The sequence below is a fragment of the Lichenostomus cassidix genome, chromosome 1 (genome assembly GCF_008360975.1).
Source record: "Lichenostomus cassidix isolate B80296 chromosome 1, HeHo_3.0, whole genome shotgun sequence".
NCBI classification, from domain to species: domain Eukaryota; kingdom Metazoa; phylum Chordata; class Aves; order Passeriformes; family Meliphagidae; genus Lichenostomus; species Lichenostomus cassidix.
The window spans coordinates 35,311,642-35,336,866 of NC_139479.1; the positions used below are offsets into that span (position 1 = coordinate 35,311,642).

Below are 25,225 nucleotides of genomic sequence, written 5' to 3' on the forward strand. Positions count from 1 at the left end.
AAAAAGGCAGAAAACAGTTTTTCTCTGAAATGTATTCTCACAGAATTTCCTACAAGTATTACATTTAGTACTGGGCTCCACATACATACTGGGAAGTGGTTAGTGAGAAGGCAGAACCTGTGACAAAACACATACCTATAGTGCCACACAGAGATCATGTCACAATGCAGATTTACCCAAAACCATTCCACCAAGCCAGGCTGGTGATTAATAGTGGTCAACCAACATCAGCACAATTCCCAGGTTGGCACAGCATCCTGAGTTTTCAGATGGTGCCAAAAACCAGGATTAGCAGCTAAACAACTTAAGTTTTCAGAGGAAGGTTTCTACTCCTTGCAGTGACACATTTGAGTTTCAAGACAGGCAGAGCTGCTTGGGTAAGTGTTTATTAGAAAAGTGAAAAGTGAAGAAAACTTATAAAAGGTCCACAGTCTGGGCAAATAACAGAAGCTGAGTCTAGGGAAAACAACATCTCTTCAGTAGAAACTTATGAGAACAGTAATTTCAGTAATTTTGTGGGTAATGAGGCTTTTTCTTCTTGCACTGTTGTCATGGTTGCATGCTTACACATTCATTAGTTTGTCCTTTGCTAAAAATCACTGATAAAAACCAGAAAATGCTCTTGCATCTCCAAAAGGCCTTGAGTCTTTCTCAACTTGCTTCCTCACCCAAGAAAAAAAATCACCCCAAGCTAACCTTAAAGTCACTGAAGTCTATTAAGATGTAAATGGGGAAAAAATCATATTTGCTTATCATGATATTACCCACTTTTATATTCTGATGTTGTTCTCTAACAAGTTAACAATTTTCTCTCAGTAGCTGGTTCATTTGACTTAAGAGAAGTCAGAAAAATCTTTTTGGCCATTTTTGCTTGGGCATCCTGCCAAGTCCATCTGCAGTGGCAAAGTCCCTGCATGAAGCTATGTTATTTTGCTTAATTTTTAAGTTTTTTTTCTTTAGTGTTTTTTCTAATGCCTACGCTACCATATGACCCTCTGCCATTTCAGGACAATGAAGATCACCATCTGAAAGCAATTCAGCACTTCTCAGTCCAGCACAGCAGAGATCTATAACAGTCCCAAGCAAGACATTGATAATTACACATAATCTAATACAGAAGATCAAAAATTGTGCTATAATCAGGGATCTTTAAGGTACCCAAGAAGGCAGAGTAGGACACAGATGAAGGAGAAAAGCAGTTTTCACTGGGAAAAGAAGCTGTAGAATAAAGCAAAAAGTAGAGGGAAGGAAGTGTGAATGCTTTGAAGTTGAGCAACAACTCAGCTAACACTCTGATTTATACACACAATCTTTCTTATTCTTTCCCACAATAAATCACTATTGCATGAGAGGTTTTGGTATCTAATGGCTGCACAGGAGGAATTCTCATGTCATTTTTCTTTCGTGCTAGGTAGGCCTCCCTTCTAACTGTTCCCTTCCAGCTTCCCAGAACTTGAATATTTATGCAAAGTTTGTAGACACAAAGTAGGTTAAACAAATCTGTTCAGAAATATCTCCGCAGAGTAATATCATTCTGAGTATTACCTCCAGACTATGCTTTCTGCTTTATCTGCTGAATATATTGCTGGCATATTGCAATAGTATTTTCAGGTCTTATTTATCATGTCAATATAGAATACATAGTCTAATATCTATTTTAATAGTAGGGATGTAGGAGAGAAAAATAAGTTAATATACTTTCACAAACTTGAAGGCTTACACAAATATTTCGTGTTTCGAGATTATAAGACTGTCCTGCTCTCATTGACAACACTGTAAATTTCTCCACGCTGCCAAAAATGAGGCAGCCAGAGAAGAGTTAATTCAGTAAATAAATTCCCACTCTTGAGAAAAAATGCTGTAATTCAGAACTGACACCTGATTGTAGTGTCTTGCTGTAACACTCAAAGTATTTGATTTTGCTAAATCATATATATTGCCTGGTACAATTATTATCTGTCTGTAGTGGGTAAGTTCGTTTACCTGGGAAGTACTGTGTTATGAGAGATGATGAGGCAATCATAAACTATTCAAAGCCCATGGTACTTTTTAAGAATTTGGGTGAGATTGTGGAGGAAATTATAACTACCAAAAGTTAAAGCTCATTTAGGCAACACTCACAGCACCTCTGCTGTCCATGTCATGTGTCCATATTGCTTAATAGGCCATTGTGCTGGTTTGGGCTGTGATAGATAAATTAAATTTCTTTATAGTTTCTGGCAAAGCCTGTGTTTTGGATTTGTACTGAAAACAGTGTTGACAACACAGATACGTTTTTGTTATTGCTGAGCAGGGCTCACACAGAGTCAAGGCTTTTTCTGCTCCCCATGTCATTGCACCAGTGATCAGGCTGAGGTTGCCCAAGGAGCTGGGAGGGCACAGCCAGGACAGCTGACCCCAACTGACTGAAGCAAAATTCTATATCAGATGATGATGTGCTCAGTAATAAAACTGTGTGGGAAGGTTGGTGCAGGGTGGGGGGCACTGCTCAAGGCACGTGTCAACTGGTGGTGAGAAACTGTTTTCATTGTATCGCTTGTATTTCTTTAGTTTTATCTTTGTTATTTTTCCTATTTTCCTTATTATTATTATTATTATTATTATTATTATTATTGTTGTTGTTGTTGTTGTTGTTGTTGATTATAAATTATTAAGCTGCACTTATCTAGGCCCACAGGTTTTCTCACCCCATCCCACTGAGGGGGAAGTGAGTGAGTAGTTGTGTGGTGCTCAGTTACCAGCTGAGTTTAAACCACATGTTCAGAACCATGTTAGGAAACTCAGCTTGAGTCATCTGAACTGTCCCAAAAAGATGATGAAAATGCATAGGAGACACTAGACATGAGACATGAGACATAAGACACTAGACAACAAAATTCTAAATCAATAAATTTTTCAAGCTGTCAGGCAAGGCTAGAAAGAAGACAACATTGCCTAATGTTAGACAAATAGTCTAAGAAAGCAATATTTCATTAATCAAAAATTTACAGTACCCTTGTCACTGTCAGTCTGTTGAATGTTAAAAAATGGGAACTTCTACTAGCACAAAGCAATAATTTGCTTGTGATAGAAAAAACAATGGAAGAAGGCGGTTTCCCTTACACCCTCAAATGTAAGTGCCTTCACTTATGAAATAACTTTATCTTATTTTTATGATGAAATAATAAATTTTATCTTATTATTCTTCTTATTATGAAATAACTTTTTTTAACCTGAGCAAGTAAGATTCCAAAGGTCGTGGAGATTTTCTATCAATTTGTTATTTGTTTTTCTAAGTGCAGAACAGTACAAGAAAAGAATTAAAGTGCAGTTGGACATATATATATATTTACATATATTCACGTGAGTGTATATATATGTATTATACATTCATATCCACGTGTGCATGTATGCACACCCCAGCCGGTATCACTACATTTGTGCTACTTCTATCGAATGGTACAACCATTTCTGATGATGGAGATTTCAAATCCTTCCCCAAACTGAAACAGAAATGCCTATGCTTAATTTGCTTCTAAGCCTTTCTTCCAATGTTATGACACTTTCACGGGGGTGTCTGCACATTTGGGTACCACAGTGTGCATTCCACCATACAGACCCTTAGGGTGAGTGGTGTGACAAATACAGGCATCAGCAGCAGCCACAGTGAGCATGTACAGAGACATTGGTGGCCTTCCCAGGAGCACCCCAGGAGAGAACACAGACTGCACTATCCCCTCTCCCTGTGTCACTTATACAGCCAGGGAGCTTTTGCACTAGATGTTGCTCTGCTGTCACCTATCTCAGTAGAAATCCTGTCATTCCCTTTTTCACTGCTACTGGTAGCTGCAGGCAGCAGACATGGGGGAACAAAGAGCTCACTTCAGATACCTTCTCTTAACTGAATTGAAGTATTGCCATAGAGTATATCCAAGTTCTATTTAAACAAAAAAAAAACCCCAAATCTTCACCATTGAAGAACTGATCGTAGCTTTCACTAGCTCTTGCTAAGTGTACATAAAAGGTTAGTCCAGAATCACATTATCCCTGTCTTTTGCAGGTAGAGAGGGTAATCACTCCATATCCTGCTCCTGTTCACTAGAGAAGATGGCTTCACTTTAGTCCCAGAATGCCTGTATTAAAATAGTGCAAATTCAGTAATAAAATCATCACATTATTGCAATGTAAGTTAGGTGAATGTGCTGAATCATGGTAAATCATTACATATTATCTCAAAAATCTGAAAAAAATCTCGATCATTTTTTATCTGAACTTTAAAGGAATGCGGTTTTTTGGGTTTTTTTTTTTATTTAGCCTTAGAAACCATGAGAATTTATTCATGTCTAAGTCCTTACTATGTAGTCACATTATTAAAGAATGCACCGCTTACAAAAATGTGCATGTATATACTGTGAGTAGTATCTTAAAAATGCTGTATACTCAATCAGCACTGATGCTTGTTCAGGTCTGTGCATGATTTGGTCATGATAAAAAGTACTTACTAAGTTTTGGTGCAGCTGACAAAAATAAAGAGAAGTGTTTTTGTGGAGACAGCGCAGCTCTGGGACACCAGACCTAGTTTTAGTACCCTGGATCACCCACAGACCTTCCCACAGTGTTTCCATTTGACTTCAGGCGAGATTATTCACCTACCTTGTGATTCAGTTCCCCAGGCACAAAATAAAGACATTTTCTTATCTCGCTGGGGTGTTACAATGACAAAACTGAGTAACTGTGATGTGCTCACATGCTAGAGCAGACAGCCACGGAAGTACTTAGACCGACAGTAAGACATACAACCCAAAAGTTTAACTCAAATTATCTGATACATTCTAAGGGCTCTTATCTTTAAAGGGAAGCCTTTCCATAAGCAAACCAAATGATCTAGTCTCAGGCTAACTAGGCTAAGTGGGATCTTTCTTCTTTCCTTTGAACAGGTTTCAAAGTAAAACAAGATAAGCAGAAGCTCCTTAGAGGACCTCTCTTCACAGGGAGCTGGGATGTGACAAGAAGCGCAAAGCATCTCTAATTTCAGGAGCAAAAGCTTTACTTTGGTAGGGTGAAATGTAGTGTTTACATCCACAATAGATAAAAGAAAGAAATTCCCCAGTCCTCAGGGGATGTGCCACACGGAATTCTTTTCCCTTTGTTTTCCCTTTGTTTTAAATGCAGACAGATGCCAATCAATGAAATATGTATGCTGTAGGAATTTAGAGAAGACTTTCCATACAGTACTAAAATATACACCTCTGCTTTCTCTTAATACATGGATCCATTCATGTGTAAATTATGGCTGCTAAATTAATTAATTAATCACCTTGAAAACTATTTTTTATTAATTGATTACCACTAAAAATATATTGCTAGGAAAGCTTTTACAGGAATTATTTTGGCTGAAAATTGATACTTCATCTAATTTAAATGCCTGTCATGGTTGGGTTGTTTTCTGGTCTTTTTGACAAAATAATGAAAATATTGAAGTGTGAAAACACATCTCTACAAAAAGTACTTTTGAAAATCGGGATTTCTATCATGTTCTTAAATATGACCTACATTTTGCTCAATAATAACCCCATCCCACTCTCCACAAAGTAACTCATGGCTTAACGTTTGTGTATGCACATTTTCTTTAGAGACAGACAAACAATTTCCTCAGTAATTTTTTCTATTCTGAGATTGACTGAAAACTGATTATTCTTCCTGAAAGCAAGGCATTTTCTACATTGTAGAATGAGTTTTAATGCTTTGCACTCAGTATTTGATACTTGATACCAAAGCATTTACCCAGCCCAAGTAATATTATATACACTATCTTCACTGCAGTGACACACACTAATTGTATGTGTGCTCAAATTCCTGTCTCAGTCAGTTAATCATTTTTGCATCGAGGCTCTCTGGAGAGACTTATAGCACCTGCCAGTAGTCCTCTCAATAAAAGTAGACTAACAGCCATCATTGCTCTTTAGCACACACTGAAGGAAAACAGCTATATCTTAATGGGTCAGACACATTTGTATATTTTTTCACAAGTTCGTGTCCCACCCATACCAACCATGAATCAAACTCATCACCTGACATATTTATTGTTCTGCAGGTAATAAAAGATTGGTATATCATCCTACTATTGCTTTGCCACTTGGGTGCATCTGAAGCGTGTCATTTGAGGTCACAGACCTATTATCCCAGCACAATAGCATGAAGCAGATCACCCTGGTGCAGATGGGTTATTAAGCCAGAAAGAAATTTCAGGAAGGGCCAATATCATCCAAGTTACATTGAGACATGCTTTTTTTTGTTGTTCCTTTTTTTTTTTTTTTTTTTTTTTTTGTTGAAAGGTGGAAGTTCCAGAAAAGATATCAGAGAACCCATCTGCCTGAGCAGTTATCATAAGTTGCTTGTCATCTTTCAATCCTAGAAATCCTAGAAAAAACATCTTGAGTCTCCATCTCTGCACAAAATTTCCAAAAATCAAAATAGCAGCTATAAAAGAGAACATAATGCCAACAAAACTAACATCATTTATGGAAATTAAGTGCCTAACCCTGACATACTAAAATGGGAGTATTAGTCTAGATCAGGAGCAAAATTTTGCCCAGAATTTACCAAGGTCTGTAAGTTGTGACCCTTCCTGCCCTCGCAGTTTGCAAGGAGGAACATGGTATGCAGCACCTGGCTGGTCTAACAATGAGAAAGTTAAGCAAACATCACTGTGGTTCAACAGATCTCAGTAAAATGGTTAAGTAACTCTGACTTAGCTTGTATCATTTAGCAGGACACTGTTACAGGCTGAGTAACATAAATACAAAGCAAGTATATGCTCTTCTTCTGCCTGTCACTTATTTCTCAGATATCCACATACAAGTAACAAAAGCACAAAGAAACCCCAAAGAATATTATTGCAACTGTAAATTATTGGGATAATGACTGCAAGTTCCCCACACCCCTTTCTTAACGACTGTACTTGTCACCTATTGTCCTGCCTTCCCTACTCCACACAGTCCTAGCCACGCCCCCAGTTTTCCCCATTGGTTCCTGTACCCTAACCCCACGTGGCCCTGGCCACTCCCTCGGGTTTCCCCTATTGGTTCCTGTACTCCTAACTCCGCCCCTGTACCTCCCCTGTACCCAGAGGTCACTGGGGCTGTGTGCTGTCCCTGCCCTCTCTGTTTCCCTATAAAACCCCTTACCCTCCGCCATCTTGCTGTCTATGCTCCACGTGTGTCTATGCTCCACATGTGGCTGTGCATGTGAGGCCTTCGCCCTCGAGGCATCTCTGCCTCTGGGAGGTCGTTGGCCTCTGCTGCACCATGCGAATAAACATCTTCCATGGACACAACGCATAGACCCTCCTCGCCTCCTTTATCACCGCCGGTTGTGGAAGCAGACGAACCAGAGCTAGCCTTATGGCTCCCCGGCCGGTGAGAGCGCAGTGTCCAGCCCTGGGACAGAGGGTTTGGAGCACTGAGGCGCTGAACTGGGCTGGGTAGAGAAGCTCTAGGGTAAAGTCTGCTGCAACATCCTCTAAACCGCAACAAATGGCGCCCAACGTTGGGCAGAAGCCACCCTGGAAAGCGTCCCCCTGCAGCCGCAACTGCGGCAGGGGAGTAGTCGCATTTGGGAAGCCATTTCCCTGACGAGAAGCTTGCATTCAGCGAGAAGACCGAAGGGGCGGCCGGTAGCCTCTGGAAAAAAGTCGCGCTTTTCAAGGAGGTCGGCCGAACGGCGGTGGACCATCCCGAGTGATTTTTTTTGATTCTCCGTGCTTGGTAAGCCCTCTGGAAAGCCCCTTGGGAGGGGAGCCGGTGGAGGCCTGGTCGGCTTGGTACAGGGGTCCCTTTTTTCTTTTTAGTTTGTTCTTTTTGCCTCGGGGTGGATGGAGGGTTAGAGGTGGTGTCTTGTCGAGGTGAAGGGAGTCGCGCTCCATGTGAAATCTCGACAAGAAAAAACCCACTTCTAACAAGGAGAGACCTAAGTTTTGTGCCCCCATTTTGGGAGAAGTTTTTCTTATAAAATTAGACATTTTTTATAAGGAATGGGGAATCAGTTGTTGTGTGAGAAGTTTTTGCGCGCGAGAGATAAACTAATCTGTGTTTTGTTTTATTTAGTTATCTGGCAGTGAAAAACCCTTGTTCTCTCCCTAATAAGCACCTTCCCCTGCATGTATCCCCCAACATGGTGCCAGCCATGTGTTGGTGGCACCCCCTCCTCCACCAGCTCGTGCTCCCCCTCTGTCCCTCAGGAGAGAGCTGATCGTACGCTTTTCAGCCTCTCCTGTCCCTTTCCCGGGTTAGAACTGGCCACTCTAACTCGAGATCCCTGCTCACCTCCTTTCCTGTGCCCCAAACCTCAGCCGAGCTGACTCCACGTGTTTTCCAATATGGCGCCGGCCGCATGGTCAGGCACGCCATGTTGTCTTCTTCCCCTTGAAATTTTCCCGGGCTTGCCGAAGCTCCACCCCTGCATCCCTCGTGTTCCGTTGTAGCCCCTCCCCCCGCGTCGGTGGGCGCTCCCTTCGGTTACAGATCCTTCCCCATCTAAGTGTTTCCCTTCGGTGCGGGCCCCTCCTCCCATCCTCTCAGGTGTTCCCTCTCAGCCAGAAGCAGCTATGGCCTGGCTGGGAGCAGAGCCGCACCTCCAGTTGCCCGCGGCAGGCTCGGAGGAGCCGGTGGGGCCGCACGTCTTGCTCCCCGCAGCAGACACTGCCCCCGGAGCCTAGTAGAGCTGCGCCAGAGAAGTCCCTAAAGCTGTGCTGCCGTCTGGCCGTGCTGGGGCCTAGTAGAACTGTTCCAGACCCGGCAGAGCCACAGCAGGGAAGAGCTGTGTGTCACCCAGTGGAGCTGCGCTGCCTCAGCTCCTAAGCTGAGAAAGACTTCAGTGACAACCCCATTGCTGCTGCAAACCCTGCCTTCATCTTAGCAGCCCCAGCAAAAGAAAAACAGACTACAAACATGACTGCAGTCTGAAAATTCAGCCTATACTGAACTCCAACATCAAAATCAGCCAGCTGCATCATCGTTTCCCCCATACTCACAGCAAAACTAATTTTGTTATTGCTTTACATTATGTTATTTTACCATTTTCCTGTTGTTTAAAAATTTGCTATGAATGTTTTTAGGAAAAGCCTTTCCCTCTTTAATTTAGTAAAAAATGGGGAAATATTGGGATAATGACTGCAAGTTCCCCACACCCCTTTCTTAACGACTGTACTTGTCACCTATTGTCTTGCCTTCCCTACTCCACACAGTCCTAGCCACGCCCCCAGTTTTCCCTATTGGTTCCTGTACCCTAACCCCACATGGCCCTGGCCACTCCCTTGGGTTTCCCCTATTGGTTCCTGTACTCCTAACTCCGCCCCTGTACCTCCCCTGTACCCAGAGGTCACTGGGCCTGTGTGCTGTCCCTGCCCCTCTCTGTTTCCCTATAAAACCCCTTACCCTCCGCCATCTTGCTGTCTATGCTCCACGTGTGTTTATGCTCCACATGTGGCTGTGCATGTGAGGCCTTCGCCCTTGAGGCATCTCTGCCTCAGGGAGGTCGTTGGCCTCTGCTGCACCATGCGAATAAACATCTTCCATGGACACAACGCATAGACCCTCCTCGCCTCCTTTATCACCGCCGGTTGTGGAAGCAGACGAACCAGAGCTAGCCTTATGGCTCCCCGGCCGGTGAGAGCGCAGTGTCCAGCCCCGGGACAGAGGGTTTGGAGCACTGAGGCGCTGAACTGGGCTGGGTAGAGAAGCTCTAGGGTAAAGTCTGCTGCAACATCCTCTAAACCGCAACAGTAAATCTCCTAATTTAATTTCCTAGAATGATTATACTATCTAGGGAAAAGTAGGGAAAAGTTCCTTCCACTCATTCTTCTCTGTCCTGGCTGTCCTAAACAAAAAAAAATCTCTAATAAAAGATACAGCTTTTCAGATAAATTAAATACAGACATTTTTTCTAAAATATTCAAGTTTATATTTCAATGGGGAGCTTTATCCAAGCTATGTAATGCTTTTAAACCTCTGGGGGAAAGCTCTCAATTAAAACCCACTAAATTAATTTAAATTTAAAACTCCTGTAAATGAATTGCATGTGCCCTTTTGAGATGTTTCCCTCTCTGCCACACCAATGGCCCAGAGATGTATGAGCTCAACCATCTCAGACAGAACCTACTGCAAAACCTCCTGTAAAAGTGGCAGCTGGTAGCGAAGGGCCTGACATCCAGGAGGATGAAATCAGCATCACCCAAAATGAATTAGCCTAATGAAACATGATCTAACAACTGGGGGAACTACTTTTCTGGTACTGACAAAGTCAAGCCCTGAGCTCCTCCACGTTCCCTCGCCCCCCGAATTGGGGGTGGGCAGTGAATGTACAAGTTAACCAGCAGCTCCATTCTGCCTTTGGGGTTGATGGCAGCCCTGCACACACCATTGTTCCAGGGAAGGGTGCAAGACACAGACTGCAAGATTGTTTCCCAGATGTTCCAAGCCACCCACAGAAAGGCATCAATGGGCTATAAATTTGTGAGGGGAGAGGAAGATTTGCAAAAGAATTGAAGGCAGCCATAGGGAGAACTGGAATAAAAGGAGCTCTGCTGGTGGTAGGGTACCAGTAGATGGACAGGCTGGGGGCTTTCCTGTTGCAATCTGCTTCCTGCTAGCCATGAATTTTAACCACTTGTACACATAGTGATTGCTTTCCTTGTTTAGACTTCTATTGACACACAGACACATAGTTAAACAACGGTCAGAATTACCAAAATACCATAAACTGCCTACACACAACCTTTGAAAAAGGGAAGCATCTGGCTTACCAACATGTTGGTTTTTCTTTCAAATCCTTGTGCAACCACATTGGGGATTTTCTCTTTTCTTTAAATTCCATGCAGTGTTAACTTTCATGAGTGATTACATTTTTCCTTTTACGTAAAGAATATGTTCTGCGGTTTTGTGCATTTTCTTTAAGTATGAATTGCAAAGAAAGAGACAATTACAATCCTAGACAATTTAGGAGAAAAACCTAAAGTTCTGATTTCACTTTTTTTTTCTTTTTCTTACTGAATAATAAGATTTTTTCTACTAAAGTTCAATCTGTTGGTTCACAAATGCAAGAAAGGATGAGTGGTTTTATTTTGTCTCACACACTCCACAGTTATGTTGTACCAGTGAGAGACATGTATGTGTGTGCCAACAGAGCTTGCACCAGCAGGACTTGGATGTTTTCCTTCTCCCAGGCCTCAGCTCCTCATGCTACCTAAACTGCCTCCCATTGCAGGCTAATTTCTCAGCTGGATTATGTTATACAGAGCCACTAATTATCCTGTGATTTCCTATCACATTTACTGGCAAAGAAGATCACTGCTGCCTTTTTCATCAAAGCTGCTTGAAAAGAGTGAGGTGTGCTCCTGAGGTTATAGCCAAGGCAGGAATAGCCACACCTGACTCCAATTTTCCTTAGACTTTCCTTAGGGGATTTATTAAATAAGGACAGAGGCTTACTCTGTCCCTGGCTTTTACTCTGATGCATCACTTTTCTGCATATCATATTGCAGAAAATTATTGCAAAGGAATTTGCCACCAGGGATATCTTCCAGGGGTTTTTCATGCAGGAGATGAACTTTAGGTCTTAATCTTTAACTCAAGAATCTTAAAAGTTATCTGCAACTATATTCAAGAAAGATCAGCATGATAGCAAAGCTTAAAAATTTCCAATATATCATCTAAAATTTTAAATATAGTACAATACATATCAAAGGAAATTACACTGAGAGACAAACCCTGCCTGGTATAATGTTCTCTGGATGATCAATAAAAGCTCTGTGTTGTATCACAGAAGTTTGACCAGCACAGTTGCAGAGGAGGCCTGTGCAGTTCATTATAAAAGCCCTTTGGGGACAAACAACCTAGTTTACAAACAGTGTTATTTATCATCAGAAAAGCAAAAACCTATCATGAATCATGGTACCTGGCATTAAGGCCTAAGCATATGCACAAGACTGAAATACCTCGAAACACCTGATTTTAAACTAAAGAAGTGCAAATTAGAGGTATTTTTTTAACTTAGAGCAAAGAACACAGATTGTTCACTTCATATGAGGTCTCACCCTGAAGCTGCCACACAAGATGACACGATTGCATGACAGAACACAAATGTCACGCAAACAACCAGTGCCCTTTGGCCATAATACTTATAATATGATCAGAAGGTTCACAGTCAACATGAGCATAACCAAAGATCCCAGTTTTATCAGATAAGTACAGGCTCTTTGAATTTTACAGACCATCAAGTTAGCTGATATTTTCAGTTAGGAAAGCAAAATCAGCACTGGACATGTAAGGTTTACTTCCCTTTTTCAGGGCTGAAAAACCTTTCAGATGTCACCAATTATAAACAGACCAATACACAAACCACTAGATGGTATCTTGAGGACAAGTAATTTATAATATTTGTAGTCTTCAAGCTCAGGGTACTATGATTGTGCTTGATGTTCCCCATCCCATTATGTGCCTTCTGCAAGCAAACCCAGTGGCTGGCATTGAGTTTTCAAGTTATTTTTAAAACCTGTATTATGCATTGAGGGTAAGATTTTTAAGGACAAGACATTTTGAAGTACATTACATCTGACTCAAGCTAACAATGAATTTCTCTGTGGTCTTACTGGATGAAAAGGAAGTCTTGGGTGAACCTGTTCTCTTTAATCACAGTGAAATAATACTCTTTGATTTCCAGTGCATGTCATTCACAGTTATTTATAGGACAATGCTGGAAGTCAAAACAGTCATCAAGGGTTAGTAGATATAAGACTTAACATCATACGTTTTCATTAATGGGCTTAAATGAACAAGTAAAGAAATACTCCAGTGATTAAGGCTATTAGAAAACTAGTCACTCATATCAGCCACCAAACACCAGTCTCAAATTTCCATTAAAAAAGTATTTTCTGTCTTAATGAATGATTATTTGGTCACAATATGATTTTCTGAAAACAGCTAAATTATGATGCATCACTAAGTACTGATGGCTCAAAAATTTAATTGCCTGTGTCAGATTCTCTTCTTAAAAATCAGGCACTAGAATCCAAGCAGCTAAAACTATTATTTCTACAAATATAGCTAGTTTTAAGCAACATTACAGTCTTTTAAAAGCCAATTGCCATCTGCTCTGTCAAAGTAATAAATGAAGAAGTTGGATTTACATGTGGCACCCTGTTAAATGAGGTAAAGTTCAGAACAGACTTTTGCTTCCCAGCAGATGGGGATCTCCCAGCAGGGATGGAAGTCAACAAAGAGGGTAGCAGGGGGTTTCCATAAATTCATGTGATCCCTGGGCAGAACTAAATGGATTAAATAACAAGGACTCTAGGAGTTAAGCTGTATCTTGTTATACTAAGATGTCTCTGCATATTAGGTACACAATAGTTATTCATCCTTTCTTGATAAACTATGCTTTTTCTTTGAATTTTGAGCTTGTTTTTCCCTGTGTCTTCTTTTGGAACTGCAAAGCATGAGACTGTAAACTATAAATCTCTTCTACACAATAAGAAGAAATTCAAAAGTCTATATTATCATCGAGAAAGGCAAAAAGTGTCTTTGGGTGCCATTCAAAGCTTTCACTCTAGTATGCTAAAATTGCTACCATTCATTGTTCATTAACATTTGCATCACAGGATTTATTGTTAAAGGTTGTTTAAAGGGATTTTTAATATTATTGTTTATTTTTTGTGACTGGAAAAGTGGACAAATTTAATAAAATTTCCCTTGTTTTGCAAACTTCTATTTATCACCCCAACTCATAACATTTGAAGAGTTAAGCAATCAAACAGTAGTGTTTAAAAAATGAAAATACCCATAAGAAAATCCTTGGATGAGTACAATATGTATCTTTAAAGTTATTTGTACTTATGTGGGCAAAGAAAGGCATTGAGTTTAGGTTTTTATTTTAGGGCCATTGAGCTTCAACAAGAAATTGAATAGCCAGTATTATAATGCATCACAGTGAACAGATATGTTTGCCTTTGAATAGTCTTTCATATTCACTCTTGACAGCATATTCCAAAATTAGTCTCCTGAATTTTTTATGCTTTGTCTGACATGGCTTCTGACATTCCTTGAACAAGCACCTGTTCTGGAGTGAGGGTTTTAAACCTGAGTTGTTTATTTGTTTGTTTAAAATTACTTTGGCTGAAATCATGCCATTATTTGCATGAGTGATCAAGATGACTCCTTCCTTTATTATTGAATGGTAATGCTGTTGTTTTTTTCACTGTTTCATGGCATTGGATTTTCAGTAGATGAAAACCAAAATTTGCCTGCTTATGGTTTCCATAGGTTGTATGAATTGGCTACTTGCAGTGCAGCCTATTTGAGATGCTGTATTCCACTTAATCCCAACTCGGACAAACACAAGGAAAGAAGGTGTTTGCTCCTGTAGCAGAAGTAAGAGACATTTGTTTAGTTGAATGGCATTTTAATTAAGCTAAATTATTTGAAATTATACTTGGTGTTTATAGAGAGAGTTGTGTAGTTTTAGGCACAATACAGATATATGCCCATGTACACCAATACAGAGGAATGTCAGATGGTTTTAACCAGAGATGACTACACAGCCTGTGTTACCTGATTGCCTGACTGCTGCAAAATAGTTTCTTCACTTAGGAATGATGATCCATTAAGAAATATAGAATAATTAATATTAATATTGCAGATCTTAAAACGTTGTTGTTTACGGACTTTTCTGTTTAACCGTCTTTTGTACTTTATCTGACACTAAACCTCATGAAGGATAATCCCTTTCCCAAGGAGGCAATACATTTCCAAAAGTCCTTTGTTAAGGTGACAGGCTAGTAATTCTACCCCTATCAGCCCTCTTTTTCCCATATTGCCAACTTGTAGCATGTGAAATAAGTTTAGGGGGAGGATCTCTTTGTCAAAATGAGTTAACTTCATCGCAACCTCAACCAAAATTCTGGCGTACATTTATTTTCACATCTCCTCTAAAAAGCGTACAGCAATTTCAACAGCTGTTAACTTTGAACTGACTGTCTTTGCATCTTCTGAGAAGAAAAAAGAAAAGTCCAACAGAAGAGTGTAATCTGATAGAAATAGGCTGCTCAGTCTCTTCAGCAGTGATAGGATGAATTTCCTACTACAGAAACATTGTGAGACATTCAGTTCCCAAACAAATGATGGGATATTGCCAATTGATTTGCCAGTGAGCACCTATAAACAAGATAATGGTGAGACTGTGGGAGCATCAGCCTGCCAGCTTCAAACCTCTCACACATTTTTGTTTTCACACTCAGCTGAGCTGTCTTTTATATTTGTCTGCTGGCTTCTTAGTGTTACCTTGGTTAGGAGCAGCTGGGATAATTTGGGCATAGAAATATATCTTCCTGATCTAATTTCTTTGCAATATGTGTATTTCAAAGAATATTTTTGAAAGCATAAACCTTTTTTTTTTAAAAAAAAAAAACTGCAACAATAGAGATGAGTCTTTCATTTGCTTCCCCTGAATTAAGCATCCAGTTCCTATTGTTTCCAAAAATGATCGTGTCCATGACATGTTTACAAGACAATACAAAGGGAAAGCAGAAAACATAACCAAAGTATAAATATCTCTATGCACCTATCTATATATAAAAGTAAAAACTTTTAAAGGACTCTGTTTGTTCCTAGTTCAAGAAATACACAAATGGTCCTGTTAACATCTGAACACTCTATATCACATTGACTGAAAGGGAAGGACAAGAAAAGCAACAGAAAGTTAGAGAACACTTGAAAACTGTGATAGAGGATTGTGCTAGAGGGGAATATTGAAGGCAAGTGTGAATCCTGAAGTAATTTTGTGAAAGGTTCCTTGTGTGAACTTCTTCAGAGAGGGCAGGGCTGTCTCAGAGCATCTCTATGACACCAGAGAGAATCTGAGCTGCAGATCTTCACAGGAACCATGGGAGCCAGCTCACACAGCACCATAATCTCTGCCTGCATTTACGGGAACACATGTGCTGAGGTGTCTCGAGTTACCTTTTGCAATGTCTTCCTAGTCTGATGGTATTTTCTAGCAATGTCCTGCTTTAATCAGTCTTGAAAGCCCATGGTCAGCTATCATGTGGGACTGTTCAGTGACATGGACTAGATTAAAGCAGCTGCCAATATGTCAAATCCCCATGAGTGCCTGTGGCTGCCAGAAGTGCCAGGAAGCTTAGTTCATGTCTGAGTGTCATGGAGTTTGCCTCTGCAATCACCCTTCTGTCTTTTGTGGTTTCTTGGCCCTCACCATGTATCTTCCAAAAGTGTATTACGTTTGGAAAATGAAAAAGGGAAAAAGGACTGCCATGGGTTACAGCTGATAGTCCTGGCATTTTTATGCTGCAGTGTAAAAAAAAATTTTACCCTGTCATTTTCCCCATGGAATAGCCATTGGTATCATAGGTAAGGATCCTTCCAGAACTTCTACAGTAATTTAGTCTCAGTTCTTCACTAGGAATACCCTGATATTTTGCCTTAACATGATTGAATATCAATAGTACAATCTGTGTAATTTTGTTCAGAAAACAAGGCATTTAAATTTTAGCACTTCTTTTTCTGGAAAAGGGAGGGTCCCTGCTTCAGGAAAAGACAGTTTTGTTTAAATTTCCACCAAGTTATTTTTAAGTGCCTTATGTTAGACTCACACACGGACTCAGGCAATGGTGAGAAATGCAGGTCACATCTCCTAAACACCTTCCCTCTTATTAAGCCCCACCACCCTGGGTCAAATTAAATTAGGTATTTTATGCAGAAGACATGGACAACACACACTTTCAAAGGAGCCTCCAGAAAAAGCTTAGTCATGAGGCTATAGATTAATCTGAGGTGACAGAGTTTGGGCATTAAGCTAGTCATTTATATGTTAGGCATCATCAAAGCTTAGGTAAACACAGACTGGGGCAGAGCTTTAAGAAACATATCATACAGATGCCTATTTGGTCCCTCAAGCACCAAGGCTTAGTGTTAGAACTCCAAATTGCTTGTCAAGGTCTAAAATCTGCGCTAGTCTTTTGACAGAATTAACCTTAAATTGCTTCAAATGTCAGTTGTTGCCTGAAGAGAGATGAGCTGTTCAAAATTATCTAAATATCTCCATTCTAAGGAGGAAGAGTGCTGTTTCAATAGTATTGCCAGCAGAAAGGTTAAAACAGAAAAAAAATACCCTACATTTTAAGGAAGAAGCTACTCTACCATTTCTTTGGTAATTTAATTATACCTTATGATTTCCCTAGGGACAAGTTTCCCTTTACATAGTATATATACAACTAAAACTATTTTGCTGACAAATGCTACATGCAATGTGACAAAGCTGCAAAACAAAGGAGAGCATGTGATTGTAAATGAGATCTTCATAGAAGACCTTTTACTTTTTAGTTGGCAGATTCCATTGCTTTGACTCAGTATGAATCTGTAAAACAAATTTCAGATGTAACCTACATTATGGTGTCAGGTTAGATGAAAAATATCTCGTCCAAAATTGTGCAAAGAATTAAAACAACATTTTCCCTTAGCTGGTTACTTATGAACAAGATGGTGAAAAGTAGAATTATCACTTCTTGGGAGAGGCTATTTTTAAATTAGTTTTTAAATCCATGGTGAAATAAAAGCTAGTTTTACTGTTCCAAAAGATAAGTTTCATTTAGAAAAATAAAAAACAGATTTTTTTTCTTTTGAAGTGTTCCTAAAGTTATTTTCTGAAACTATAAAGTACATATTTTAAACTTTTAACTTTTCTTACACAGCAATTATCAGTACAATTTATTTCATTCCATGCATTGCAGATCAAGTTTAGAATTGATTCAACTGTCCTATATGCATTCATTAATTTTCATCCAAATATTGTTGTTTATAGTTAATCTGAATTTTCACATGCATGATAAAATAGAAGAAAAACATAAATATTTTCCTTAACTGAGGTAAGCCTTTCATCACGAATTTTCCACTCAGCATGGGTGACCAGAAGCTAGTAAATGTGATTGTTTCATCAACATTGACCAAAAATATCCATTTACATAGATATAAGTTCAGAACAAATCTGGTGAAGGCCATGAACATATTCTGGATTTTCAGCAGTCTAAATGACAGTAGAAGTGTATCCCTGGCTGCCCCTGACAGTGTTTCACTTAAGTGTTATTTAAAACAAATTTCCAGTGCAATAAAGCCTCTCCCCTCTGCAAACGTAAATTATATTTAATATGCCTGGGAACAAGCAAGGCTGCCAAAGTCTGAGGCAAGCCAGCCTTTATGACTTCAGTCCGTTCTCAGCCCTTGATTACAATTTGATTTCCTTTGGCATCAAAAGACAAACTATTTTAGTGAACAATGTTCTTCCTTTACCAAGAGTGAGCTCTAGTTTCTTGGCAGAGAGCCTATTTACTGGCAGACAACATGTCCAACCTCCCAGCAAGAGCAGACCCGTGGACTTTGATTTAAAGCAGCACAAAGTAAGAAAAACAGAACAGAATGTATATTGCTCACTTGAGAGGCTTATTGTTTAACTGGCCTACTTATCATTAGCCTGTGCTCCAATCCTCAACACTTTCTTTTGTGTACTTTATGTCAGACATATGGCCACGTTGGGATGCTGACAGCAGTTTTAGCACTGCTGCACTATACATACTACTTGTAATTTGTTCTATCTTATAGTCAGGGCTTTCTTCAAAGAAGAAAGTGAATTTTAAATGCTGCTGTTAATAACTGTAACCGTCTGACAAGAAGATATACAAGTGATGTGTTTGGAATGATGGCAGTGTTCATTCATCTACATTGAGAGCCTCGTGGATGTTAAAGCATTTAAAATGGAGCATCCATTATGTGAAGAAATTAAACCCACAAAGGCTGCTGAATTCAGTAACACAAAATAAAGTGTTCCCATGCTCTTAACTCCCCGACCCCCCATGTCAAAGGAAAAAAAAAAAAGGAAGAAACGCATTTCAAAGAGAGACAAATTTCCCTTAGGCTTTTTGTTTACCTCCACCTTTAGGTAACCATATATCTCCCTCAGGATTATGATAGCTTGCTTTTCCCCTACTCATCACTATCTGAGCTCCAAGAATGCCCTTTTACCTCTTTCTCTGTTTGTTTGTTTCTTTTACTTAAGTACCTTAAACCTGATATAATGATCAGGAGGGAAGAGAGGCTGGGATGGCACTCGGGTCCAGGCAGGAGCCTTCCTGCCTGCAGAAGAGCACCAGAGTTTCCTTGCTCTTGTCCTCCAATCTTCCCTGGGGGCAAGGGTCTTCCTGAATGGATTAGGATCCTCTGATTTCAGCTGAATTCTACACCTTACAAGACCTTACCAGCTCTGTTGTAGAGTAAGAGGCTTCCAATAATTATGTTGTTACATTAGAAAACATTGTTTTCTATGGGGGAAAAAAGGAAAAAAGTGAGGAAGTATCCTGGTTCAGGGACTGTTTTGTTTAAAAAATTCTGATATAAAATATTGGTCATCTCAGAACTATATTTAATTTGTAAAGGTGGGGTTTTTTTTAGTCTAAGGCAGAATAAAAAAATTACAGGTCTGAATCAGGGCACAATATTTTGATGGTCTCTAAGTAGACCATATCCATCAGCCTCCAACTGTCTGGTAAAAACTTCAGTCAATTTTGGAATTAATAATAAAATAAAATTAAATCTCAGCATTTTCCAAGGAATAGAAATTACAAGTTTAACCAGTTTCGCTCAAGACCAAAATCCAGCTGAACAGAAGAATGAGAGATAGATATAAATATATAACATAACCTCCTTCACTATGTGCAGCAGAGGCACTAGAGTGAAACAGAAATTAACATAACATAATTATAATAACAGGTAAAACAAACAAAATAATTACATTTCTACATTTCTTATTGAGAACTTCAAAAGCACCTTAGTGAGGGAAGGGTGTAAGGGGGAGAGAATGTGTCTGAACTATTATTGATAGCAAAAATGAAATTACATAAGATTATTAAGGTCTTGAGCATTGTGTCATTGCCATGACGAATGAAGAATAAGGTCTAGGGGAAAAAAAAGTGTCCTGTGCACTCTGAAGATTGTCAAAAGTAATAAAAGGAAAGTGCAGTTGGGTGTGCGTTTGGAGAACAAGTTCACTGTGAGACTGCTGGAGCAGAACAAGAAGGTAGGATGGAAGAAAATAATGTTATTATATCTCAGCTGGAAAATTCCCGTAAATATTTAAGGCAAAATATTAGTGGGGAAAAAAAACAGCAGGGATTTTCAAAACATTAAAAGGTATATTGAGAGAAAAAAAAAGAGCAATGGAGGGTAATTAAAAAATATTGAAGAATTATTAGTGTGAAGATTTTAGGATAAAATTCACAGAAGTGTAATTTATTTTATATTGAATCTTACTGAGCTAACCCCAAAGCCAGATCTGATTTGTTGGCATAACTCTTAGAAATCTCTGGATTGCTTCTTGATTCTGGCAAACAGGAATAATTGGAGAATTGTTACACTTCAGCCATATTCTCTTATTCCTTAATCATGCGGATAGTCAGATACCTCAAAAACTAGCTAAGCAGGACTATGCACAATTGTACAGAGTAATAATGAAAATCAGTGCTGATGCTCCTGTCACACTGACATGATCCATGTGAAGCACAGGGCCAATGTTCCTCTGCAGAGAGACAGATTGTCAAGCATGAATTTTACTCTAAGGGCATTTTTGTCTAGTTTTCTATGTCAGTGAGAAGCCACAGAAAGACAGGGAAACCGTCAAGTAGATGCTTTCTTGGGTAATTCACCTGTCCTTTAAGAGACTTGAATCTAATCTCTCTTTTAACTTCACAGAGGCAGTAATCCAAACTCACTTTATAAGAGATTACCCTTAGCATCTAGTCACTGAATATTATGTTACTGGTCCATGTCATTTTCCCAGTTAGAGGAATTTGTTTTGCTCATCATTAGGCCACAGATGGAAGGAGCTGCTGTCCCCCAGTACTTAAGACATGTACTCAAGATACTGGTGCAAACCTCAGCTCCAACAACTGCCTTATCAATTACATGAAACAAAAATCCAACAGCTTGATGGCTGGATCTCTCACAACACTCAGTTTGAAGTCCTGCCCTCAAAGAAAGGACTTGGATACAGCTTGTTACTGCTGAACATGCTACTGTAAAGGACAAATACCAGAAATCAACAGAGGAAGAGTATTCTGTATGCATTTTATGCATCACATTCACAGGAGACATAAGCAGATGAACAGTGCATTTGAGTAGCCCTATTTTAGAGGCTGAGCAGCTTTTGTTTCAGTTAGGAAACCTACTGTGGGATGGTCAGCAGTCACAGTGGCTACCTGAGACACCAATCCAACTGGGTACTCTTAGACACTCAAATGGTGACAAGGTATTAAAGCTCAATGAAAATCAATGAAGCTGAGGACAACTTTGAAGGTGTCTCTTGTGGCTAAAGTTGAACCTCAGCACTATTTAGAGAGAGGTATGTGCCTTACATCTTTAAGACTCTGGATTTCAGATGGCAACAGTTCCTTCACATACAGAAGTGCAAAGCTCCAAACTTTAATAATGATTTGGACAATGACAATGAGAGCTAAAAATGAACTAGCCCAATATTCTAATTTGCATCCTCCCTATCTCTCTGGTCTCCATCTTCTTAAAAATACTCTTTTTTCAGGCTTCCAATGCTCATTCACATTCTAAGCAAAGAAAATTATGATACCACCATCATTTTAAAACTTCAAATACAAGAGCCAAATTTATCACTGATGTGATCTCATTACCTTAATGAGATGACACCAGGGATGTATTTGTCCCAAGGTCTATATTAAATGAACAGCAATATATGTTTTTTGTAAAATCCTGTAATATGCTTTCATTAACTTTGTTCCCCATACCACATATTTAACCTCTCTTCCTCCCTCTCCACTCATTGTCAGTATAAATGCAGCTCATCACCTAGGTAAGATGAAGCACATTAACTATATGAAGGAGTCAGCATGCTGAATTTACCTATTAATCTCTTCCTCCACCCTCTTAATGGACTGATTTCAACTCCATGAAGCACAAAGAAAATATTGCTTTTCCACATAATGAAAAATTAAAAAAATAATAGGTACCAGGTGCATTTTTTTTTTAACATTCTCTCTTCCTCTCCTTCTTCTTCAAATTGGCAAAAATCCAGTGACTGTTTTGCTGCATCATGTATTAAATGTTTCACTTCATTGTAATACCAAGGCTGCAATCCTTCTTTCAAACTGTGACTATTAATATGTATTTCATCCTCTGGCTTTCCTGAGCCAAAGCAAATGAACTGTGGCCTCATTGAAATGATACGGTCTCTTGACCCTTTGTGCAGTTTAAAATGATGTAACCTGAACCATTTTAATCTGAAGGCTGGAACAAGTCAAAAGCTGTAATGAGTTCAGGACACTTCAAGACATTAGAATAGCTATCTTGCCATAAAAGATGCATCTTTTGCATATAGAAGCTGTAATATCATAAATCTGAGTGACACAGAACATAAAAAATCTGCCCACTATAAGATTTTTTCTACCTCTTCCCAGTGATGACTTCAGAGACCAGATCTTACACAAGGGATGTAATAATTGATAGTAAAAGTCACACCAGAGTTAAATGCCTCTGTCAACATTTCCAACAGAATAAACATTATGGGGAGGGTTTAAACCTGTGCAATTTCTAAAGTGGCAGACCATTAAAAGCTTGGGGGAAATGCTGCCTTTCAGTGAGCTGAGTTTGTTACAGATTTTGAGAATAATGTTTGTCCCTCCAGCCCACTCTGAGATGCCACTTCCGAAAATAACCTTGAGATCTGTTGTGAGTTCCTTCCCATTTCCATTGTGATAACCCCCGGATATCTCAGAGACAAACTTTGACTCCACTGAGGTCAGTGAAAAATTAATACAAAGAAACTTCATATGTTAGTTCAAGGGTTTTTAAGACCTCTAAATGCTTTATAAAATGGGAGGAGTTAAGACTTACAAGTGGGAAATTTTAAGGATAATGATCCCAGTCTGGAAAGCAATTAAAAAAGCACAAAAACTCTGTCCCAGGTGTCAGATCCAAAGGATCATCCTATCTTTTTTAATAGTTTAACAAACAGCTTCTGTTCATATTAAGCAGTGGTGAGTTAGTGTTCTGTTCTCATCCTGAGAGCTAACAATCTAATGGCAAAGGAAAAAAGGCAAATTAAACAAGGCAGAATGAATTCAGACTGCAGAGCATCCAGCAGAGCTGAACGTAACAAGCTTGAGTTAAATAATTAGAATACCAAGGAAAAAAAACAAACCTTCAGAGAGCAAAGGGTGTTCTTGGTCACTGATTGCTATTTAAATTGGTTTGGCCTCTAATGATTTAGAGATGGTCAAAATGCATAAATTTCCCCAAGCTTATGTGCTTGGCTGTGATGACTGAAGAAGGGAAGAAGTCCAATTTACATAGTACATTTTTACAGACAGTTAAGCCTTTAAGTGGATTAATAAAGTTTGGTATTTTTAAAGGTATAGGTTTTTATTAAATGACAACATTCAAGTTAAAAATAAAATGGAAACAACATAAGCACACATTGATTAGAAATACAATACCTATTTACTTAGGTTAAGGTCAAGGAGTTATTATAGTCAGATAATCAAAACATCTGCACAGGAAAAGCTTTCAAACTTCACCAAATTATGTATCAAATAATTTTGGGAATCTCATGGTAGTGTTGAAATCCTTGAAGGCTGGTGTATACTGAAATAGCTTTCCAGCTGAGAACTCCAGCAAAAACCCTTCTGATAACTATTTGCTCACTTTCCAAGTGCAGTGACATTCAAGCTCCTCACTTTAATTCTCCACCCTGGTATCTTTACATAAAAGGATGGAAAAAATTTTGTGATATAGTTTGAATTGGAATTAGTGATCAGTTTAGCTGCTAATACCTCAATGGGGCCTTTGAAAGATAGACATGTAACTAAGCTGTTAATCATAATAATAAATAGGTCTAAAAAGTCAGTTAATCAATCAAACCGATTAACAGATTTTACAGGACCTAGTAGCAGGAATTTCAGTCTTAGTGTAGGCGTTTGTCTAGCAAAATTAAAAGCAGACCTAGGTCACTGTTTCTTGCAGATTACAACTGGTGATGGCCTTCAGGAAATCAGTGCACTGGATTTGCACTGGTACCTCTGGTACCAGCGTCCATGCTCCAGCTGTTTCCAGTTGTGTTCACTGTGCACACAGTCAGGCTCTAACTTAGGACACCAAGCTCTGTTTCTTAGCTTGCGTTTGGAAGGAGTTTGCAAAGGGTTAGCCAAATGTTAGTCAGGTCATGTCTGCTTTGGTTGCATAAGTTGCTGTGAAAATCTGGGAATCCCTGAAAAAGTCAGGAAGCTACATCGTGGGTGTTGCTTCAAAGGGCTGGGATGGACACTGTCCTAGATTCTTTTTCCCAACAGCATCTAAATTTATCTCCATTGTTCTTTTTTTTTTTTTTTTCTTTTTTTTTTCCAGCTTAGTACTAAATCTGGATGCCAGCCAGCAAGGAACAACAATATCTTGACAGGGAACCTCATGCATCCCACACGGGTCATCTACATTGTCCGGGATCCATGTGCATCAGAGATTACAACAGTGGAAAACAAAAGAATTACGCAACCCAAAGGTCTTGATGAGAGTAAACAAGAGAAACGTGACTTACTGCTGAAGCACTTTCCTGCCTGTAGTTGAAGCAGAAGGATAAGAGGAGGTCCACCCTTCAAATCTTCCCAGACAGTTACACACAAATGCAACAAATAAGCAACTGGAGTCTCATGCACTGTTGTCTGGTGTTTCTGTTTAGTCAGTACTTTCCTTAGAGCAGAGATAAAGGACTAAATTGTATGCAATTTCATACAAAAACATGCTTCTTTTTCTTTGTTTTTTTTCTAAGCTGATAACATCGATAAAGTTTTAGGTAAATTAAAAATATGTGACTGAAGTCAAACCTGGCTTATTCCAAAGGAAAATCAACCATATCTGTGAGAGAGTTTGACTGAGAGCAAGGCTGTGGGACTGGTAAAATCCTGGTATATTCTGAAAGAAGTGATTTGACCTCCCATTAAATGGCATGCTGGTGTGACCAGCCTAAGTAGCTCAGAGCCGTTGCACAGCTGCCTCTCTAGACACCTCCTCTGTGAATGCTTCAGCTTGCCAAGGCTCAGCAGCTTCCCCAGCCACAGCAACATGTGCCCAAGGCACCACTGCCATCACTTCTAACCCTGCCTTGGGCTCTGCAT

General features: G+C 39.4%; 1 long non-coding RNA gene across 1 annotated transcript; it reads left to right on the forward strand.

Annotated features, from left to right (window-relative positions):
- The first annotated feature begins 214 nt into the window (after positions 1 to 214).
- On the forward strand, positions 215 to 24,814 carry LOC146444528 (uncharacterized). The gene is made up of 7 exons (XR_014849709.1): positions 215 to 377; positions 1,008 to 1,154; positions 2,294 to 2,463; positions 4,917 to 5,033; positions 14,295 to 14,402; positions 22,744 to 22,856; positions 24,462 to 24,814. It is a non-coding gene; the product is annotated as an uncharacterized LOC146444528 (long non-coding RNA).
- The last annotated feature ends 411 nt before the right edge of the window (positions 24,815 to 25,225 follow it).